This window comes from Labeo rohita, chromosome 11, assembly GCF_022985175.1.
Source record: "Labeo rohita strain BAU-BD-2019 chromosome 11, IGBB_LRoh.1.0, whole genome shotgun sequence".
In the NCBI taxonomy this organism is placed as follows: domain Eukaryota; kingdom Metazoa; phylum Chordata; class Actinopteri; order Cypriniformes; family Cyprinidae; genus Labeo; species Labeo rohita.
The window spans coordinates 8957113-8977714 of NC_066879.1; the positions used below are offsets into that span (position 1 = coordinate 8957113).

Genomic DNA, 20602 nt, shown 5'->3' on the forward strand with positions numbered 1-20602 from the left:
GACCCGCAGCTGTTTGTCTTCAAAATATCTTTTCATACAGGACACTCAAATAGGTTTGGAACAACTTGAGGGTGAGTAAATGATCACAGATTTTTAGTTTTTGGCAGAAATATCTATTTCAAGTGAAATTCGACAACAAAACATGACACTGTGACACACTTAGGCATCAGTGCTGGTTTTCCCCACAGACATGTTCTCTCAGGAGGGGTCTGAACCTGTTGTGTACACATGTTAATTAAGCTCCTCCTAGAACACTGTGTCATGCCAAATCTCAATTTCCAAGCATTTTTTTAAAGATGAAGTGTGCCACTTCTTTGCCATTTGCATCACTGGAATTGTTTACTCAGTGCTCACTCATCTGTTATTGGTGGCACAAACAAATAGCCCCGCCTCAAACGCATGCTATTGGCTGAGCCACTGTTACTACGTCAGGCTGCTTAGGTTCTTCAAAGAAACGGGCGGATGTTTTGAAAACACGGTGGCACTAACATTGTTTAGGAAGTCAAATGGCTTCTTCAAAGTAAAATGCCTTTTAGTCAAGTCAGCTCATTTGGCAGCCATATTGGTTATACCTCGATTTCTGAAGGCAATAGACATATAGGTACAAAATGGGAAAAGAAGGAAGATTGCATCTCTAGAAGATTACATTTCAGAAACATATTTCAAATCAGAAACCAAATCTGAGATCCCACATGATACAGTCTTTTACTGCTGTTTACATAACATTAATTGTTAGGTACATGTACTTGTTTATGTTGTATTGCAAAACATGTTTGCAGCTATGGAGGTGGAATACGGGTGAGGTTAGGACAGGTTTCGTGGTACTGGTAGGTTTAAGGATGCAAGGGAGTACTCTAAAAAATGAGTGCAATGCAAAAACATGTATGTGCACAATAAGTGCATTGTATCAAATGATTAAAAGTTAGTACACAGTAGTTAGGAACACTTAATACAAAGTGTATCCAAACTGGACCACAACAGTGGTATCATAAATGTGCTTCTTTAGCTTGAATAAGGCTAAAATATGTATTTTTAGAGTAAACAAACAGTCAGTGCAAATGGTGACTTGCTTTTAACTGAAAAGTGGGACTTCCTTTCCAACAGAATCTTTCATGTACTTTTTTAAAGCATGATAAGCACTTATTAACGCATAATGATTTCAAATGTAAGTAAATCTTTTAATTTGACATTTATTACAAAGTGCACTTTTTAAAAGTGTACTTAAAGGGACAGTTCGTCAGAAAAAGAAAATTACCCCATGATCTACTCACCTTTAAGCCATCCTAGGTGTGTATGACGTTCTTCTTCATCTGAGTACAACTGGAGTTACATTAACATGGAGTTACATGGCTGTTGAGATTTTGAAGTCCAATAAAGTGCATCCGTCCATCATAAAACGTACTCCACATGGCTCTGGGGGTTTAACAAAAGCCTTCTGAAGTGAATTGATGCATTTGTGTAAGAAAAATATCCATATTTAAAATTTTATTAACCTGGAATCTCTAGCTTCCGTTAACTGTTATACACGCAGTCACGAGAGAGTGGTGTTCCAGTGGATGACATAAGATGTAGGCATAGCGTATACTAGAATGTGCTAGGCTTATGAGAACTAAGTTTTGTTTTTGGCAAAGGAAAACCAGTCTCCTCCTGGCTTATATTGAAATCCTCCAACATTTTTTTTTTTTTTTTAGCAAATCCTCATTTTGTAGGGTAGACCGGGTTGGTACAGGGGTACATTTGACACACCTTAAATAAGTTGCGTACACAGGAACCGTGCCATGCAAGGTCATAGTAAAATCTAGAGAAATGTTAGACAAGGTCAGCAGGGTACGGTTGAGAAAGAACGTATCATTTAATTTATTATGTTTATTGTTATTATGTTATTAGGTTATTGTTTGCATTTGATCTGTTTGATTATTGTTGTTTGCTTCAGTGTTTTTTACTGTTTTACTGTTTACTGTACTTTTCAACTATTACTATTAAAATGATGAACTGAAATTAAATATCGTATCCCTGTTTGCCATTACTGTACAATATTTTAAGAACAAACTACTTTTAACTGAACAAATAATCCAATAAAATACTGAATGGAAATAAAAACTCTTGAATTTTTATTTTTAAAAGTATTTTACATTTGCAATGAACTGGTTAGGCAGCTTTACAGCATTATGGATGGGTATCTCAACTGTACTCGGGTCTTGTTCCAACTATACCCGACATGGTTACAGTTGGAACAAAAAAGCTTCTTGTGTTTATGAGCTACACTGTAAAAAAACAATTTGTTGAGTCAACTTAAAATAATTTGTAACCTGGCTGCCTTAAAATTTTAAGTTCAGTTAACTCAAAAAATGTTTATTCAACTTTACCCGTCTGTTAAGTTTAGCAAACACAAATATCTAAGTTGTTACATTTCAAGTTGACTAAACTTATTTTAGTTGACTGAACTTAAAATTTTAAGGCAGCAGGGTAACAAATTATTTTAAGCTGACTCAACAAATTGTGTTTTTTATTTTTTACAGTGTAATTGTGGCAAATATGACCTGCTTATGGATGTTAATAATTATTAATATTTTTGTAGACAAGTAAAAGAAATGTCATTAAAAATCACTTCTTTTCAGTCCCTAGTTTTGGTGTGGTAACGGAAAAAAGTGTACCAATAAACAAATAACAGGTGAAGAGGTGAAGCACACATATGTATGCATGTGTATAAACATGATGATATTAACAAAAATGCCCCAAAACAAAACCGGACAGTACTCTCCCATTGTTTCCTGTTGGAGGATATTGCACAATAGCTGTGGCCTAATAGGGTGGTCGGCCCTCCCTACCATGTTGTTTTGGCCGATACCTGCCGTGCGACTGGCTGGGACTGGCTGATTGTAACCTCAAGTCTTAAAAGCGAACAGAGGGAGACAGGAAGAAGACAGAACGTTCCAGGATACTGTGAACTTTATTTTACTGGAGGAGGGGTTGGAGGAGCATGCAGGCACTAAGCTAAAGGACACAGAGAGAGCAGCTTGCAAGTGCGGCTTGTTCTTTTGGTGGTTTTGCAGACAAACATCTGATGAAGTGTAACCAGCCAGTCAGTGATTTATCCAGATGAACTGGATGATTTTTTCTGCACAGGCGCCAGACATACAGAGTGTTCTGCTGTTCTGACATTTCCACATTCATGTTTAAATCATGCTTTCTAATAATTGTTCCCATACATACATATATATATTTTTTTTCTTTTTTTGCAGTATAGTGGTCTGCTGATGCATAATTGCAATGTTCAAGTATACAAGAAAAAAGAAAAAGAAAAAAACTTTTCTGAAAATGTATATACCCTCAGGCAATCCAAGATGGTAGTTTGTTTCTTAATCAGAACATTTGGAGAAATTTAGCAGTACATCACTTGCTCACCAATGGATCCTCTGCAGTGAATGGGTGCCGTCAATATGAGAGTCCAAACTGCTGATAAAAATGTCACAATAATCCACAAGTAATCTACACCACTTCAGTCCATCGATGAACATCTTGTGAAGCGAAAAGCTGTGTGTTTTAGGAAACAACTTCTAACTTCAAACAATTGCTTACTGCTAAAATTCTATAACCCATATTGTTTTTTTTTTCAGGAGAGAAATATCCACAGCTCAAGCACCGTTTACAAGTGAAAACAGTCCAAAACATCTCTAAAAAATATGTTGGTGAATTTTGCTGTGAGAGGACAACAGGGGATGGACTTTTTCACTGGAGGAGGCGTTATTATGGATTATGAACTTGTATTTTGGCCTGAAGTGATGGTTTGAAGGTAAAAACACCTTAAAGATTAATTTGTTTTCACTTCACAAGACATTTATTGATGGACTGGAGTGGTGTGGATTACTTGTGGATTACACTGATGTCTTTATCAGCTGTTTGGACTCTCATTCTGATGGCACCCATTCACTGCAGAGGGTCCATTGGTGAGCAAGTGATGTACTGCTACATTTCTCCAAATCTGATGAAGAAACAAACTCATCTACACATGGGATGACCTGAGGGTGAGTACATTTTCAGCAAATTTTCATTTTTCCATTTTGAACCATTCCTTTAAACAGATAAGAATCAACACATCACTGCTTTGCAAGTAATGTAAAATGAAAACAAACAGTAAAAAGGAATGCAATGCATTTCATGCTAACTATCTTTATAATCCAAATGTGCACTTTTTTATAGCAGTACAATTTGTTTGAATGTGAATAGGCCTTGAATGGAAAGTTTTACTAACATACCAGGTCACCGCGACATTTAATTTAATGTGTTGTATGTGCCCGGGAAAGCTATTAACAGCAGTCACAATGATCTGTGTTCACTTTGCATTATATAGAGGGCAGTGTGCGTGTTAAGTGAGTACAGACTGATCTGTCCACAGAAAGCTGAAGTCAGCTGCCTGGCACTGGACCCTGATCAGAATGTGCTGGCCGGGTGAGATCACTCGCTCCAACGATCCTGCATTCCTCTGCTGCGCTGTCAGTGCATTCCAGACGTGAATGGTGGGACGCCTCTTATGACTGCACACAGTTCAGCCTGTCATACCTGTACTCTGACCTCACTATAAGATGGGACTGCGATCCGGAGTATGTCATCATGCTCAAAATAGAAACTGAGAGCTTCTGTTTCCCTACTAACCCTGATGGATTTTTGTAGAAGGCACACAGACATATGCACATGCTCCTTGGGTACATGGTTTCATTTTTATGCAACTGCATCTAATTCATGTCTATATAAGGACTTTTTATTTATTTATTTATTTTGCACTGTGACATTTTTATTTTACTGACAACCCCAGATGTACTGTTTTAATTTTCTGATTATTCATATTAAATTCTACAATGCAGTATATGTATGTCTTTTAAAATTGTATTATTGATTGATTGATTGACTGACTGATTGTTCATTTGTTTATGCATTTATTTATTTATTAATATAAGCAGGATTTCCAGCAGAATGGGTGGTCGCTTAGTTGTGAACCTATTAAAAAGTAAACGTATTATTGTTATCCATTTAAATAGATCTATGACCTAAGCACATTAACATAGTAGGCTAATGTATACTAACATTAATAAATAAAAAAAGATAAAAATATAATAATAATAATAATTATTATTATTATTATTATTATTATTATTATTATTATTATTATTAACATGGTAGGTTAATGTATACTTAAATGAATAAATGCTAAAATAAATGATATACTACTACTCATACTACTAATTATGATGATGATGATTAATTATTATTATTGTTTACTTTTTCTTGTTTTGGTGGGGCTAAACTATGAACTAAGCACATTAACAAGGTAGGCTAATGTATACTTGAATGAATACTAAAATAAATGATATAATAATAATAAATTACTACTACTACTAATAATAATAATTATAATGCAATATAATGTAATATAAATTATTATTATTATTATTTTATTATTATTACTGTTGTTAACTTTTTGTTGTTGTTTTTTTATTTTGGGGTAAACTGAACTAAGGACATTAATTAATTTATTTTTTATTATGTAATTTATTTATTTATTTTAGTATGTATTCATTTAAGTATACCTATTGAGGTATACTTAAGTGAATACATACTAAAATAAATAAATAAATTACATAATAATAATAATAATAATAATAATTATTATTGTATAATGTATTATTATGATTATTATAATTATAATAATTATAGAATTTATTATTATTATTATTGTTGTTGATGTTGTTGTTAACTTTTTTTCTTGTTTTTTTTATTTTGGGGTAAACTATAAGCACATTAACAGTAGGCTAATGTATACTTGAATAAATACTAAAATAAATAAATTACGTAATAATAATAATAATTAGTAGCAGTAGTAGTAGTAGTAGTATTACAGTTGTTTTTCTTGTTTGTTTATTTTGGGGTAAACTATGAACCAAACACATTAATAAATAAATAAATAAATAAATAAATAGTATTTAACGGTTGGTTATTTAGGTAAATCAATTACAGGCTTAGATTTACCACTTGAAATATGAAACAAACAAATAAATCTTGTTTTTGTTGCTGTGTTATTGCTGTTATCATGAACCTATTTATTTATTTATTTATTTGTTCTTTTAATGTTAGGGTGACATATGACTTGGACGTGCTAACACGATGTAACCTATCTCATACACATGTATTGCAGTGAAGAGGAAATAAGCCTAGTCTTTTAACATGAAGCTTGTAGTCATGCTGCAGGATGCGTGAGAATGAGTGTGCTGAGCGGTGACAGCAGCTGAGGCGGGCGGGTGGATCATGGGAACGCAGCAGGATCATCCATCTGTCTGCGGCGTGGAGCAGCGCCTTCACATCTGTTTACCCGAGAAAACACGAATGCGATTGGGGCAAAGAGCGTTGCTTATCATCGACGCCCAAGCACGGCGACTAATCTTACGACGCCCATATTAATTAGAGCGCAACTGAATTAGGCTAATCCCTAGACGGTTTCATTTGCGCGCTACTGATACGTGGCGTTGTAATGCGCCAGTCATGTGAAGGATATTTGGGGTTGCATTGCACCGCGTCGCCACTGCGCTGGTCTGGGATCAGACTCCCCCTCACATCGTGATGCGCCCACTGAGTCGTGACCGAAGATCATTTCCCACATCTCTAACCTCCACTCCCATCAGAGCCAGACGTACGCTCCTTAAAAGACACTTAAAGCTATTTGTCATGCAGGTTTCGTTTGTTTGCAACTTTTTGAATAAAAGCCAGAGACTAATTACTTGCAAAACAAAAAAAGAACATTGCATTTATTCACATTCTCTGCGACTTTTGTCGAATTAACTGTTGTATAATAGCAACTTTTTAATAGTGTGCATGACTGGGTGGAAAGGAACATGCAGCTTCTGCTTTTAGCATGTCATGTGCCAGTTTGAAGTCAGAGCCACGCTCTTCCAATTACTACAGAGGTTGAAATTCATTCTCCCCGTAAAGTCATGGCACCATACCAGCACAAATTATGTAAGACACCAGCAGCCTTTCAATCTCCACATGCTTTGGGTTTAGAAATAGCTGCACTTTAAAATCTAATTTAATGTTGTACATTGCATGTCAACAGGTAATGACTTATAATGGCTGTATAGATCTTTATAACTTACTTATTCCTGAAATGCCTGCCAGAAAAAAAAAAAAAAAAAAAAAAAAAAAACTTTTTTTATTGTGACACTTTTTTTTCAGAACATTTAAGCATGTTTTGCCCCCAAATTATTATTTGTAATTCCGAATTTTCATCAGATGCTTCCGAGCAGATACTACAACGATGCATGCATGCTTATTCATGGATTTATTTATTTTAACTATTTTATTTTAATATGCCAGTAATTTAAGTCTTTTAGCTTTTAGTATGAATATGTTATTCATAAGCTAGTGTGTGAAAATGACAAAATTAGCATTTATAAGATATAAGCATTCAAAACTTACAGTCTCAAACTTCCGCCAACATGGATCAACGGTTTTGATACCATCACCCTGCACTCCAGTTTTTCGTCAAACTTTGTCCAATCAAATGCTCTCTAGAATCCAAAGCACCCGCCCCCTATACTATAAATAGGAGCTGAATCTGCTGCCAAAATCAGTTACTGGTTCACAGAAATAGTATTTTCTGTATGGTGAATAGCATATAGTGCACTATATAGGGGATAGTAAATGATTCAGACAGTATAAATATGCTTTCCATTGGGGCAAAAGAATCATTTGAGCAAGTCAGTGCAGACCATAAAATGTACTGACGTTATATGAATTCTACACAGAATGGTGTGTTTTATAGCGATATGGATGAACTTGTGGCTGCCATACGCTGTAAAATGCGGCTTTACTGAGCGCAATGGCTCTGGCTCAAGCTGTGATATAAATGAAACGCTCTTGGCTATTTAAAAAGGGGGGCGTGACTGCTTGATATGTCCTGCCCTGTCTTCCTGTTTCAGCTGGAATTGCATCAACATATAGAATAACGCTGGAGAAGTTCACTTCCAGAACAAAAATTTACAAATAATTTACTCACCCCCTTGTCATCCAAGATGTTCATTGTCTTTCTTTCTTCAGTCATAAAGAAATTGTGTTTTTTTTTGAGTAAAACATTTCAGGAATTATCTCCATGGTGGACTTCAGTGGTGCCCATGAGTTTGAACTTCAAAAATGCAGTATAAATGCTTTACCGTTTTTTTCGTAAAGGGCGTTTGATCCTCTTTGCATGTTTACTTTGTAAACACTGGGTTGGTACTTCTGCAATGATGTAGGATGATTTTGAAGTTGGGGAAGAAAACGTGATGGGAGTTTTTCAATATACCTTAACTGTATTGACCGTATCAAAAGCGGAAAAAAAGTTAATGCAGACTTAGACAAGACAAGCGTTTGAGGTTCAAAAGTATATAAATTGTCAGCATGAGCATTAGTTTTGCTAGATAAGACCCTTCTTCCTCGACTGTGATCGTTTAGAGCCATTTGAAGCTGCATTTAAACTGCATTTTGGAAGTTCAAACTTGGGGGCACTATAGAAGTCCACTATATGGAGAACATTCCTGAAATTTTTTCATCAAGAAACATAATCTCTTATCAACTGAAGAAAGAAAGACACAAACATCTTGGATGACAAGGGGGTGAGTAAATTATCAGTAAATTTTTGTTCTGGAAGTGAACTTCTCCTTTCAGTGGACCATTCTAGGTATACTTCACCCAAAAATTTTAAATTCTGTCATTAATTACTCACCCATGTATCATTCCAAACCCATAAGACCTTCGTTCGTCTTCGGAACACAAGTTAAGATATTTTTGATGAAATCTGACAGCTCTGCATAGACAGCATAGACAACATAGTAAGGACATCATGGTAGTCTTGTTCTCTTTGTTTTCTTTTCACACCAAAATATTCTCGTAGCTTCATAACATTACAGTTGAACCACTGATGTCGCATAAACTAAACAATGTCCATACTACCTTTCTGGGTCTTGAATGTATCAGTTGTGTTGCTGTCGATGCAGGGTCAGAAAGCTCTCGGATTTAATCAAAAATATCTTAATTTGTGCTCTGATGATGAACGAAGGTCTTACAGATTTGAAACATGAGGGTGAGTAATGAATGACAGAATTTTCATTTTTGGGTCAACTATCCTTTTAATACATAGATTTTTGTTCAAATCAAACCTCAAGGTCATTGACAAGTTCCTATGGGAAGTTCACACCTCAAAGCTCCTTTATGCTCTGACATTTATTGCTACATCAGCTTCTGAGGAAGCATTATCCCTCCTTCCTCCCTCATTTGCAGCTCTGAGAACAGCCAGTGCCTCTTTCCTGCAGGATGAGGTGATCATAATGAAGTGCAGAGAGGTTGTGTGCTAGCCTTGGCTGCGCCTCCGCTCCCTATTCTTTATCTCGCCTCTGCGGGCTCCGTGTGGCTCATTGTCATGCCGGTCAATGCTGAGTCCTGGCTGGCCGGTTTGTTCTCAGGTCTTGCCCTCTGCTGTGGGTCGGTACTGGGACAATGTGCCTTTGTCATTTGAGCCATGTTCACTTCCTGTACCGCAGCCTCACTGTAGGACGAGAGCAGAGACAAATGATTCCCACGTGAAAAATATCTTACAGCTTCCACTTAACAATGGTATTAAAATGGGCATGAAGTGCACACAATAGATTAGTGCAATGGGATTTTTTAGGTGAACAGGTGACATTATGGACCGTTTGTTCAAGCCATTCACACATAGAGTATAATGGTTTGCAGTGACAATCAGGAAGTCATTTGTTTTCAGTGAGAGTTTGTGATGTGACGTTGGTGTGAAACCAATGTTAAAAACATTTTATTTTATGCAAACAAGCTGTGAGTCACTAATGAGCTCATGTATTCACAAAATCCAAATTGCAATTGATTGAACTTTAGATATTGTGTTCAGCTTGGTCTTTACTCTGCAGCATTTGCAGGTCTGTATCACTGCACTTACTACTAAGAACCCAATGATAGGTCATTATCACTCAGGCACTTTCAGTTACTCTGGGCCCAGCAAAACACTCCTGCTGAATTACATTAATCTCTATCTAGAAGCAGCTCATGTTTCCAAGTACGGTTTATCTAAATGAACTCAAAGACCTTGTGCTGGTCCGGCAGAACATTCTCTCATGTCCCCGCTCTGATACTTGTCTTCCAGGAAATCAGGGTCAGTTAGCACTTTGCTCTTTAACTCAGCACACTTTGTTTAGAGGGACTGGGAACCTGTTTGGAGAAAGATAAGGGCGCGTTTACAGCTCCTCATGACGGACACATGTGCTGATTTGACTAATCTAAGATCCTCCTAGCACATCTGTGAATGTCATTGCATGCTGGTTAACTACAGCAATGTACAACATTCCTTCAGTGTTTTGTTCTTATCTCATATCTTGTGTTATTCTTACACCAATGCCTAAGCAACCCATGTTACCACGTCAGAATGTGTGAAAGCGATTAGAAACTATAAAACACTCAAAAAATCTTTAACTACATCTTAGCATCAACCAATTAGAATCCAGAACTCCAGAGAGAAAGTTTGGATTGGCTTTCTGAATAATTATCTGTTATGTGAGCTAAATCATTAATATTATTTAGCTGTTGGTTAAAGATATGCATGAAGTCAGTAAAAATAGGAAGGCTAGTATCTTAGTATTAGAGATGTGCAGGAATCCAAATACTGTGTTCGGGAAGGAAATGTCATGTACTACAGAACCCCTAAAGGGAATAAATACCCATTGGGAGGAACTTTTTCTTGCAGTTATATTGTTGGGTAATTATACTGCATATAAATTGCGGATGTGAGGAAGCCGCTAATAATATTAATATTTGAATGCGCGCTTGATTTTTACTTTCACTTTCCAGATTTGCAATCACACAAACTCTGTTTATACAGTGGAGCAGCAGTACTTAACTGTTACCACACATTTTACAGGATTAGATGTTTGTCACTGGTGCTTAGGATCTGTAAATCATTCGTTATTGTCATATCAGTCATCTCTCCTTACTCTGTTTATGTGGTAAGAGAAATTTTATGTAACCTACTGTAACCGCTAGCAAGCGGCTAACCATGTCCGTTCAGTGGCTCCGTAGTCCCACATAGCCAGACCTTCAGACTGACGGCAGAAGGCCCGCCCAAGACGCCATATGATTGACAGGTAAAGCAACCAATCATGTTTTGTGTCACGTCATGTTTACGGGCACGGAAATGTCACCACAATAACAGACATATTTTAAAGACTCTATGCCGCGAACTTAAATTTTTTCACATACTTTTGAAAATCCAGTGTTCAGTTGGTCCTGATAAGCGCTTGTCGTCACAGTTGTAAACACGACGATGACTTCTTTCATGAGGAGGTTTGGTGCCACGGCATTTTTGTTTCATTTTTGTGTCACCCGGAAATCCTGTACAATCTAACCAATCCGATTGAAACTCCTGAAGCATTTCCAGCTGTGCCATATAGATCAATTATAGGTTTGTAAACATTAGGGATGCGTGTGCATCATGGTTGCCGAAAACCCCTGAGAAGTAGCCTTTATGGCTAGAGAATTACACGGATCGGTACAAAATAGTTACATTTAAAAAGATTATAGATTACATTGATTAAATGTAATTTTCAAAATGTTCTCCGCATATTACAAGAGCTTGTTACCCAGCGATAAGCACTGTTATTCAACGAAATTGACGTTAGATAGTGGGATAGTCTTACAGGTGCAAAACAGGGATGACATTTTTTGTGGGCGGAGCCTATCTGGCGGCAGAAAATGATGGAAGTGGCAGTCTATGGAGCCATGGAATAAAAGAATAAAAAAAGGTAAAGTTGCTTTTATATTTCAAAACTCTGACTTTATTCTTGCAATTCCGAGATTATATCTCACAATTCTACTAAGGAAACACAACTCGTCATTCTTTCTTTTCCCCTCAGCTCAGAATAGGCGTTTATATCCCACACTTCTGGCGTTTTTCTCTCAGAATTGACAAACTCACTATTTTTGAGTTAAATTGAGTTATAAAGTCCAATTAGGAGATATAAACTTGCATTTGCGAGAGAAAAAGTAAGAACTGTGAGAAAATAAATGTAAAAATGTTAATAGTAATAGGTTTAAATAATATTTCATGCTGTAACTGTAGGGGTAATATAATATGTCCCCTATGAACAGCATATGGGAATATTATGTATGTGTTTAAATCAAATTTATGCTTTAGAAGTAGAGTATTCTTAGCAGTTTTCATCCATAGTATGCATGTTTAAATGTATGCATTTAGCTTCAAATGGCATCTTTGACGACAGTATTCTATAAAAATAATTTGCATTTCAATTTTACACAAAAATAGTTTTTTTCTCTTATTCCATGGATGTTACCCGTTTACATCCACTTGTTACCAGTTTTTTTTCTGCAACCTACACCAATCTACTCCGAAATGGTCGACTGGAATTCAATTGTATTGAACGTGTTGACATTGTTCAATAATAAAAAAAAAAAGGTAAGTGTGCCGTATGCATTAGACGTTCAGCCAGCAGTCCATGGGCGTGACTAGTGGCTCTGTAGAATGCGTTATTCGTTTTCCGTGCCTTTATGAATATGGATTGATTTAGGCACATGCCTACTTAGTATGCAGTTTTAAATTTAGCAGCTGTCTTTACGAAAGGCTTATTAAATCATTGACTCATCCGAATTCAATAACAGTGAATCATACAGGAACGATTAGGAGAAAGACTAAAAATAGTCCACATTGACAACATTGTGTCTAAACGGTAAATCATTTAATATTAGCTTAAACATAACATTTATATATATATATATATATATATATATATATATATACACACACACACACACACACACACACACAATTGTATAAAGTATAAAATAGCAATCAAAAAGGAGGACACATGAGTGTCCAGTTCAAGCCTGCGCTGATAGGCGGACATGGAATTGCAACCTACTTTATCTCAGCTGGAGAAACATAGCCTACACAGCTGATAGTGGTTGTCTTGTTTTAATAAAGACTGGACATTTTTATGCTCTTAAAAGCACTTTTGAGATTAACTATCAAAGCCAAACGTCAGATCTGGCCAATTTTTCGATGCTCAGTTAGCACTCAGTACTGCCAAATCATCATAGCAAGAGGCAAACTCAGCTTTTTGCATGTGTGGGTTGTTGGTCAAGAGGGTGTAACTGTTTATGAGATATGCCCTTCAGTAAGTTCAGTGCTGATGTGTCAGTACTTGTCCGTGGGAATTTCTCCTTGAACTCCTTGGGTTTAAACATCCCAGCAACTTTTGGTTGTCTCTCAGACAACACTGTGGGTTCACCATCAGTAGGGCTGCGTGGGAAAAGAGTGGGAAATGAGGGCGTATGAGACATGAAAAGAAAAGATTATATGAGAACGAAGGCATAAAGAATGCAGAAGAAAAGAGAAATATGTTTTTGAGACTTTGGATAAGGAAAGTTAGAGGGAGGAATGGACACAAACAAACCCTCCTTAAAACCCAAGGTTTCCACTGGGATTTTTCTAAACTTTAAAATCTGGGCTTTGCCTGTAAAACAATGGCAAAAGAAATAAGCTGAACTGAAACCAAAACTTTTCCATAGTTGATTGCTCAGGGGCAGTTTCTTTCACATTGGTTGTAAACAGTCCCAAGCCGTACCTCCAACTGACTAAATTTCCATAGAAAACAAATCCCACGTAATTCCTAGTCATGTACAAAGTTGTACATATTCCCCATCACTTGCATGTTTGTAAATGTTTTTGCTCACACCTTCATCTACTAATAAACAAGTATTAACCTCTGCTTTACTGAACACATTTTAACATTTAAACCCATTCAGAAGAATCTGGAGTAGTGAAACTGTTTTCAAGGACACTTTCTACAATAATAGTAATAACATGCACTCTGTTTACATTTGCTCAACCGTTTTCATTCTACAAATATTTCCACTGATGAGTCATGAAGGACTGCTAATGTGTAAAAACAATGTTTATTGTAGCGGAATCCCGTCACTCAGTTTCTGCACTACTGACGCCCTGTTTGTCTGAGGTAACACCAGTGACGCAAAGTTTCTGCCGTTGAGCTGCTCCCTGCGTTAAAACGCTACTCCAGTCATCACTCTCGTCACCATGGGCGGAACAAGGCATCATTTGCACACACTTCTTACGCTTTTAGGGAATCCCTTCCTTCTATTTTTAGCAGAAGACCTGGCACTTGGGTATTTAAGTGAATGACTGAAATATTTAAGGATCTTATCTACTTAGACGCACAGTTACGGTACATTAATAGACAACAGCATTAGGGCATGGATCATTGTTATTATAATACACCCTAGCAACCGCATAGCAACGTTAATAACCATGCAGAACATACAGCAGTGACTCTTTCCTTAGATACCACCTAGAACACACCTGCAATTTTTTAGCAACCATCTCAGTCAAATGTATTAAATAAAATTTTAATAATGAGTTTATTACACTCAAATATTATATATATATATATATATATATATCCTTGCAGTTCATAGAAAAAGTTATGTGAACTCAATAACTGATTATATTAAGCAGAAATTAGACTTGCAATTGCTATGAGTGCCATGTGCCTTATGTTGATATGATTCATTTTAATGAATAAAGGATGTGGATTAAGTTGGCTTGCGAAAATAACATGCTAGCAACATATAAGTCATGCTAGAAACATGCTGGCAATATGCTAATCATACTACAACATGCTAGCAACATGCTAACAACATGTTATCAACATGTTAATCATGCTAGAAACATGTTAGTAACATACTAGCACAATGTCTAACAACATATTAGTCATGCTAAAAACATGTTAATTATGGCTGCGTCCGAAAGCCTACACAGCTGACTATCGCTGTCTTATCAGTCAGTGACTTTGCAGTCAGTGTTTTTGCACGAATTCACTTTTTTTTTTTTTTTTAGCTCAATCGTCGTGGAATGGAATGCACAGAATTGTGGGATATCTAAGGCAGCGAAGGATACATCTATGATCTATTGCTCACAAACTTTACTTATCTAGTTAAAAATATTGTATTGTATTATTTTATATGTTCCTTACTGAAAATCAAAATATATTCTTTCTATGATTTTCAAGTTTCAGTAAACTGACTTCAAATGCAATGACTTGTGACTTCTTTGTATGATGATGATATAACGCTTTTTAATGAATATATATATATATATATATATATATATATCCCAGATAGCACACATACATCTGCAAGATGTCTGTTAAAGATCTCTTGATCTGGAAAGCATCTGCTGTGTGCAAACATCTGGCAGACGTCTGTAAGATGTCAGTTTTAAATACGTTCTAAATCATAACAATCTTAAAGACATCTAATAGACGTCTATTTGACATTTGATAGGAAACGTCCAATAGACGTATTGCAGATGAGCAAACTATGTCTTGCAGATGTCTTTGCCAAAGCCACATAAACACCTTTGTAACCACATACCCCTGGTAAACACCCTACCAAGTTTTGCACATGAAAGCATTACTTTCATTTTCTACACATTCAAATCTAGTTACTCTTATCAGTTTATAACTTAGGCCTTGTAAAATTTATGCCTGCAAAAAGTATGTTTGATTTCCCTCTATTGCTGCCGGTACTGATAAGTGAGTGCATCCTGAATTAACTCTTACTCTCTCACGTGTCTGCTTATGTCTCGTGGTAGAAGACATAGTTGGGAGAGTGATTTATATCAGCTGAGAAAGAAAAACCGCTGACAGCTCTGGGAAACCCTTCCTTTCTGTTCCTCTTGCGGCAGCTGGAAAAGTGTGTGTGAAACAGAGGGGGAGTCCTGTGTGTGTGTCCACTGAAATTAATGGCATGTGCAGTGGGAAAGTGGATGATCTGTACATTTAGTGCTCGTTGTTCACATAATGAAAACCTCTCTGTACAAATCATGCCGTACTCACATGCCCCGAGTGAACATAGATCAGCATGTGATACTCGTGAGGAAAGCATGCGCAGATTCCAGCCTCTCCCTACAGCACGCGGCTCCCACACCCTACAATATTTGTCCCATTGGAAAACGGTTTTGCGTCTACAGATACTCACTGTTGTACTGCATTGGCATTATAATGCAATGTAATATTGTGCTGTAATTGATATCGTTCTCGGTCTCCTCATTGTGCCTTTGATCATTATTGTGTTTCGCACGTGTCCTGGGAGCTGGGTGGATATGCTTTGACCTATACACCTCTGGGGTTTAAATCTGTGTCATATTAAGAGGCCTTTAGGTATCCTGATGCATTATCTAAAACAGCCCAGTTCAGATGGGTTCATTTGATTGTCTTTAATAAAACGTTAATTCAGGACTTAGTCTGCAGAACTAAAACTGTGTTGGTATCAAATTGGTCTACCAACTACCAGGTCTAGTACCTGCTAATATGCAGATACAAGCTCACTGGAAATACGTGCCTATACATATATCACTGCAGTTTCCAGATGAAATTAACACTAAAAGGCAGCAAAACCTGAAAATGTTTTTTCCCTTTTCACACAAATTATGATTTACAGAGCCAGAGTTTTGATTGTTCAATCTTATGACCTCAAAACACTTTTAACATGCTGCAAAATTTGAAAACTTACAAGTTCAGGGTTGGGTTTGGTGTAGGGGGTATGTTATTTTCCAACACTACAGAGCACTAAACTTTTAGCAAGACTCCCCAGACATTTGAATTCTGAATTGTCGCAATACGTGCCTGAACCAACATAATAAAAACACCTCAATGTGAGCCAGTTCCAGGTAATCTAATTCGTGCAAATTCCTACGACCTCACTGCACACAAATTCATACAATTTTTTTAAAAATCGTACGTATTTTATTAGATTGCAAATTCTTAGTAATTCGTATGAAGGACCACCTGTAGCCCCGCCCCTAAACCTACCCATCACAGAAATTGTTTTTTAATGATACTGGGTTGCGCTGCTTTCAAACATTCCCGTATGCATGTGAATGGTGCACTGTGAAGAGCGTCAAAGTTTTCTAATTACAACGTGCTTTGCAGCATTGAGCATTGTAGCCAAGTATTTTATGAGGTGGCAACCACCCCTAACCCTGCCCCTTAATCTACCTGTCACAGAAATTGTACAAAATCGTACGAGTCAAGTCGTAATACATGCCTGAACCAACAAAATAAAAACGCCCCATTTTAGCACCACTCATTTCACTTTAAAACTGCCGTGAAACATGTAATACCATGCACGTAATATCGGTGTTGCAGAAACGTCAGCACTAGCAAGTATTTTTATAAGCCTGTGTTGTGCTACTTTCAGACGTTCCTGTATACGTGTGAACGGCACTCTATAAAGAGTGTCAAGGGTTTCTGATTACATGTCTTGAAAAATCATATGTATTTTATGAGGTGGCAAATTCATAGTAATTTATATAAAGGTCCACCCCTAACCTCGCCCCTAAATCTGTCCACCATAGAAATCCTACAAAATCGTACAAGTGAGGTCGCAATACTTGTCTGAACCACCGTAATAAAATCTTCTCGATATGTGCTTGTACCAGTAAAATAAAAATGCAGGCATAGTCATGTATTGAAAGCACTTTAGCGCCACTCATTTTACTTTTGAGATGAAACTGCTGCGAAACACACATAATATAAATATTGCGAAAAAATCGCCACTAGCACATATTTTTACTGAGCGTCAAAGGTTTCTAATTACGACATGTTTTGAAGTGTTGAGCATTGTAGCCAGTCACAGATAAGGTAATTCATAAAAATTCCTACGACCTCACTCATAAGCAGTGATGAGAATAATGGCGTTATAACTAAATGGCGTTACTAACGACTTTATTTTTTTCAGTAACAAGTAATAAAACAAATTACTTTTTCCCTGTTACAACGCCGTTACTGTTACTGACTATAATATAAATATAATTCATTATAACATTATTCTAATTTTATTTTTCAGTCCATCTGAATGGATGCGCAACGTACCTGTATTTGACGAACCGTAAACTGTGAAAAAAGTGTGAAGGCACACAACTAGCCGTCGCTTTGTCTCACACACACGCAAAGAAAGATACAGCGCGAGAGAGACTGACATACCATGCAGAATTGACACACTACATGTAAATGATATTCTTTGCTGTATTTTCCTGTCAAAACATCGGAGCTCCTCTGGAATTCTTCACCTTTAAGAACTGCTGTTTTTTCCGGTAGTAGGCGGAACTAATGCACAGACGGCAATCTCATTGGCTCCTGCTCACCTATTATGATTCCTGTTTTGATTTCAGCAAATCAGTTCAAGCGAACGCAGACAACATGATTAATATTCATGAACCCAGCAGCTCATTAATCCTTAGTGCATTTTATATTGTTATTAGTAGTAGAATTAGTAGTAGTTTTGTTTCTAAACTATCATAATGTCATATGATAATGCTTGACTGACTGATGCTAAGTTTACTTTTTAGATATTTAAAAAACTGTACCATGTATAGTATGTATAGTAGTCAACATTTGAAAGTGGATCAAAAGTGGATCATCGAAGTTGTCCTAAAACCAAAGCAATACCAATACCATTTTTTGATCCACTTCAAATATTGACTACTATATAATAGTATATCAGATATTTAAAATTAGTCTGGTGAGTAAATAAAAATTTCATTCATTTCATTTAAATTTCATTCATTTAACATATTTAATATTGGGGGCATCCAAGTTATTTGACATGTTTGAAATTTTTTTTTAAAACGTAACAAAATAGTTACTTTCCCTGGTAATTAGTTACTTTAATAATGATGTAACTCAGTTACAAACTCAGTTACTAGTTGTGAGAAGTAACTACTAATTATAACTAATTACTTTTTTAAACTCACATGCCAAACACTGCTCATACAAAACTATAATTATATAATAATTTATTTTACAAGGTGGCAAATTCTTAGTAATTCGTATTAAGGACCATCCCTAACTCCACCCCTAAACCTACCTGTCACAGATATCATACAAAATTGTACGAGTAAATTCATACAAATTTGTACGGATAAACCACCTCATAAAATATGTACGAAGTGGTTATCAGATAGCATTGATATGTTTGTTGAGCACATGACTGCAATGACCAGTCAAAGGTGTTTTAAGTCATAATCAGCCAGAATTTGTTTAGCATAAGCTACGCGTGCCTGCAAATTATTTTGCTACAACCAATAAAGTATGTGAGTAATCACCAAAAGAATTTGAATAATTACATTTGTTTTTGCTAAGGTACTGATATTGATAGCGAGAACCTTGAAATTATACTAGTATTGGTACCAACCAATGAAATTTTAGTACTGGGACAACACCAGTCTCAGGATTTCTGCATCATAGTGAAAGTGTTGGGGGGTCAGAACGAGGTGAGCAGCTCTGCTCTGTGACCCTAACAGGACTCAGTGTCACTACTGTCTTCCTGTTCCTGCTCATTAAAGCACAGGACGTGGAGGAGAGTGTGAGTGGGAGGAGAACAGATCAGAGGAGACAGAATCAAATCCCCCAGCCTAGTTCCTGTGCGCTTGTCCTTCCTGTCCCCCTGATGATATTCACACACACACAAAAAACACACGTTGCTTCAGATATAGTGCATGTTAACTGGCTCTCAGCTGTCTGTCCTCTGTTCTGCTGGAGCCAGCTGCTAATATGGAACTGTTTCTCATGTTTGCACCACTAAACAGATAGTTCTGGGTTGGAAAATTCTCCACCAGCCTCATAAGCTTCTGATCTCTGATATATGCAATAATAAAAAAGGGTTCAAAACAAGGCCAAAAACAAATGTGATTCAATGATGGAGACCACATTTGGAGGCCGTCTATCTCGCCTGGCCAGTTCTGAGAAATATGTAGTGTGCCGACCCTTTGATCCGGATTTTGTGATGTGGGAATGTTTGCGTTGAACTAAAGCATAGCCTGTGAGTACAAAATGAGTCATGAGAGGATCTCTTGAAGTTTGTAAAAGGTGTTTACAGGTGGACAATTACTCATTAGGCACCTGTGGTGGGATTGTTTGTTTAAACACATTGCACTGCCATTGATTCATCAGCCATATTAAAGGCTTTGGATCCCAACACAGATCGCGTGCTCAGCATTCTTGGCCGATGACAGCGCAGATCAGTTATAAATGAATGAGCGTGTGAAGCTTGCAACTCATCCCTTTGTGTGTCAATGTTTGGCCAATATGTGCTCAGGATCCACCTAGAAAAGCCACCCACAGGTGTACCAAAACAGATCAGTGACTCACATCAGTACAAGGATCCTGCTATCAGGAACAGGAATGTGCCTTTCTTTGCATATAAACAGGTTTCGGCAAAGCCTCCTGTTTCTCAAATGTTTTTCCTCCAAGTATTTTCCTCAGAAACTCAGTTCTTCTGCTGCAGTTGCTTCACGGAGGAGATGACAGGAAACAACAGCTCTGTCTTCGTACTCTAGTGTGACCTCTCACCTTTAACTCTTTTTGACCTGCAGCTGTCCTTGAAATGTCAGAATCTGCTGTGTGATTCTATGGACAGGTTCTTCCAAGAGAGGATTTGCCTTTGCTACTGCAGAACAAGAAATGTCTTTTCTAAGAAC

At 36.9% G+C, this 20602-nt stretch overlaps 1 long non-coding RNA gene across 2 annotated transcripts; it reads left to right on the top strand.

Annotated features, from left to right (window-relative positions):
- Nucleotides 1–2196: 2196 nt before the first annotated feature.
- On the top strand, nt 2197–5070 carry LOC127173087 (uncharacterized). 2 transcript variants are annotated; one of them, XR_007828709.1, is made up of 3 exons: nt 2197–3793; nt 3897–4025; nt 4397–5070. It is a non-coding gene; the product is annotated as an uncharacterized LOC127173087 (long non-coding RNA). The 2 variants fall into 2 exon arrangements; XR_007828710.1 differs by having other exon boundaries at nt 3937–4025.
- The last annotated feature ends 15532 nt before the right edge of the window (nt 5071–20602 follow it).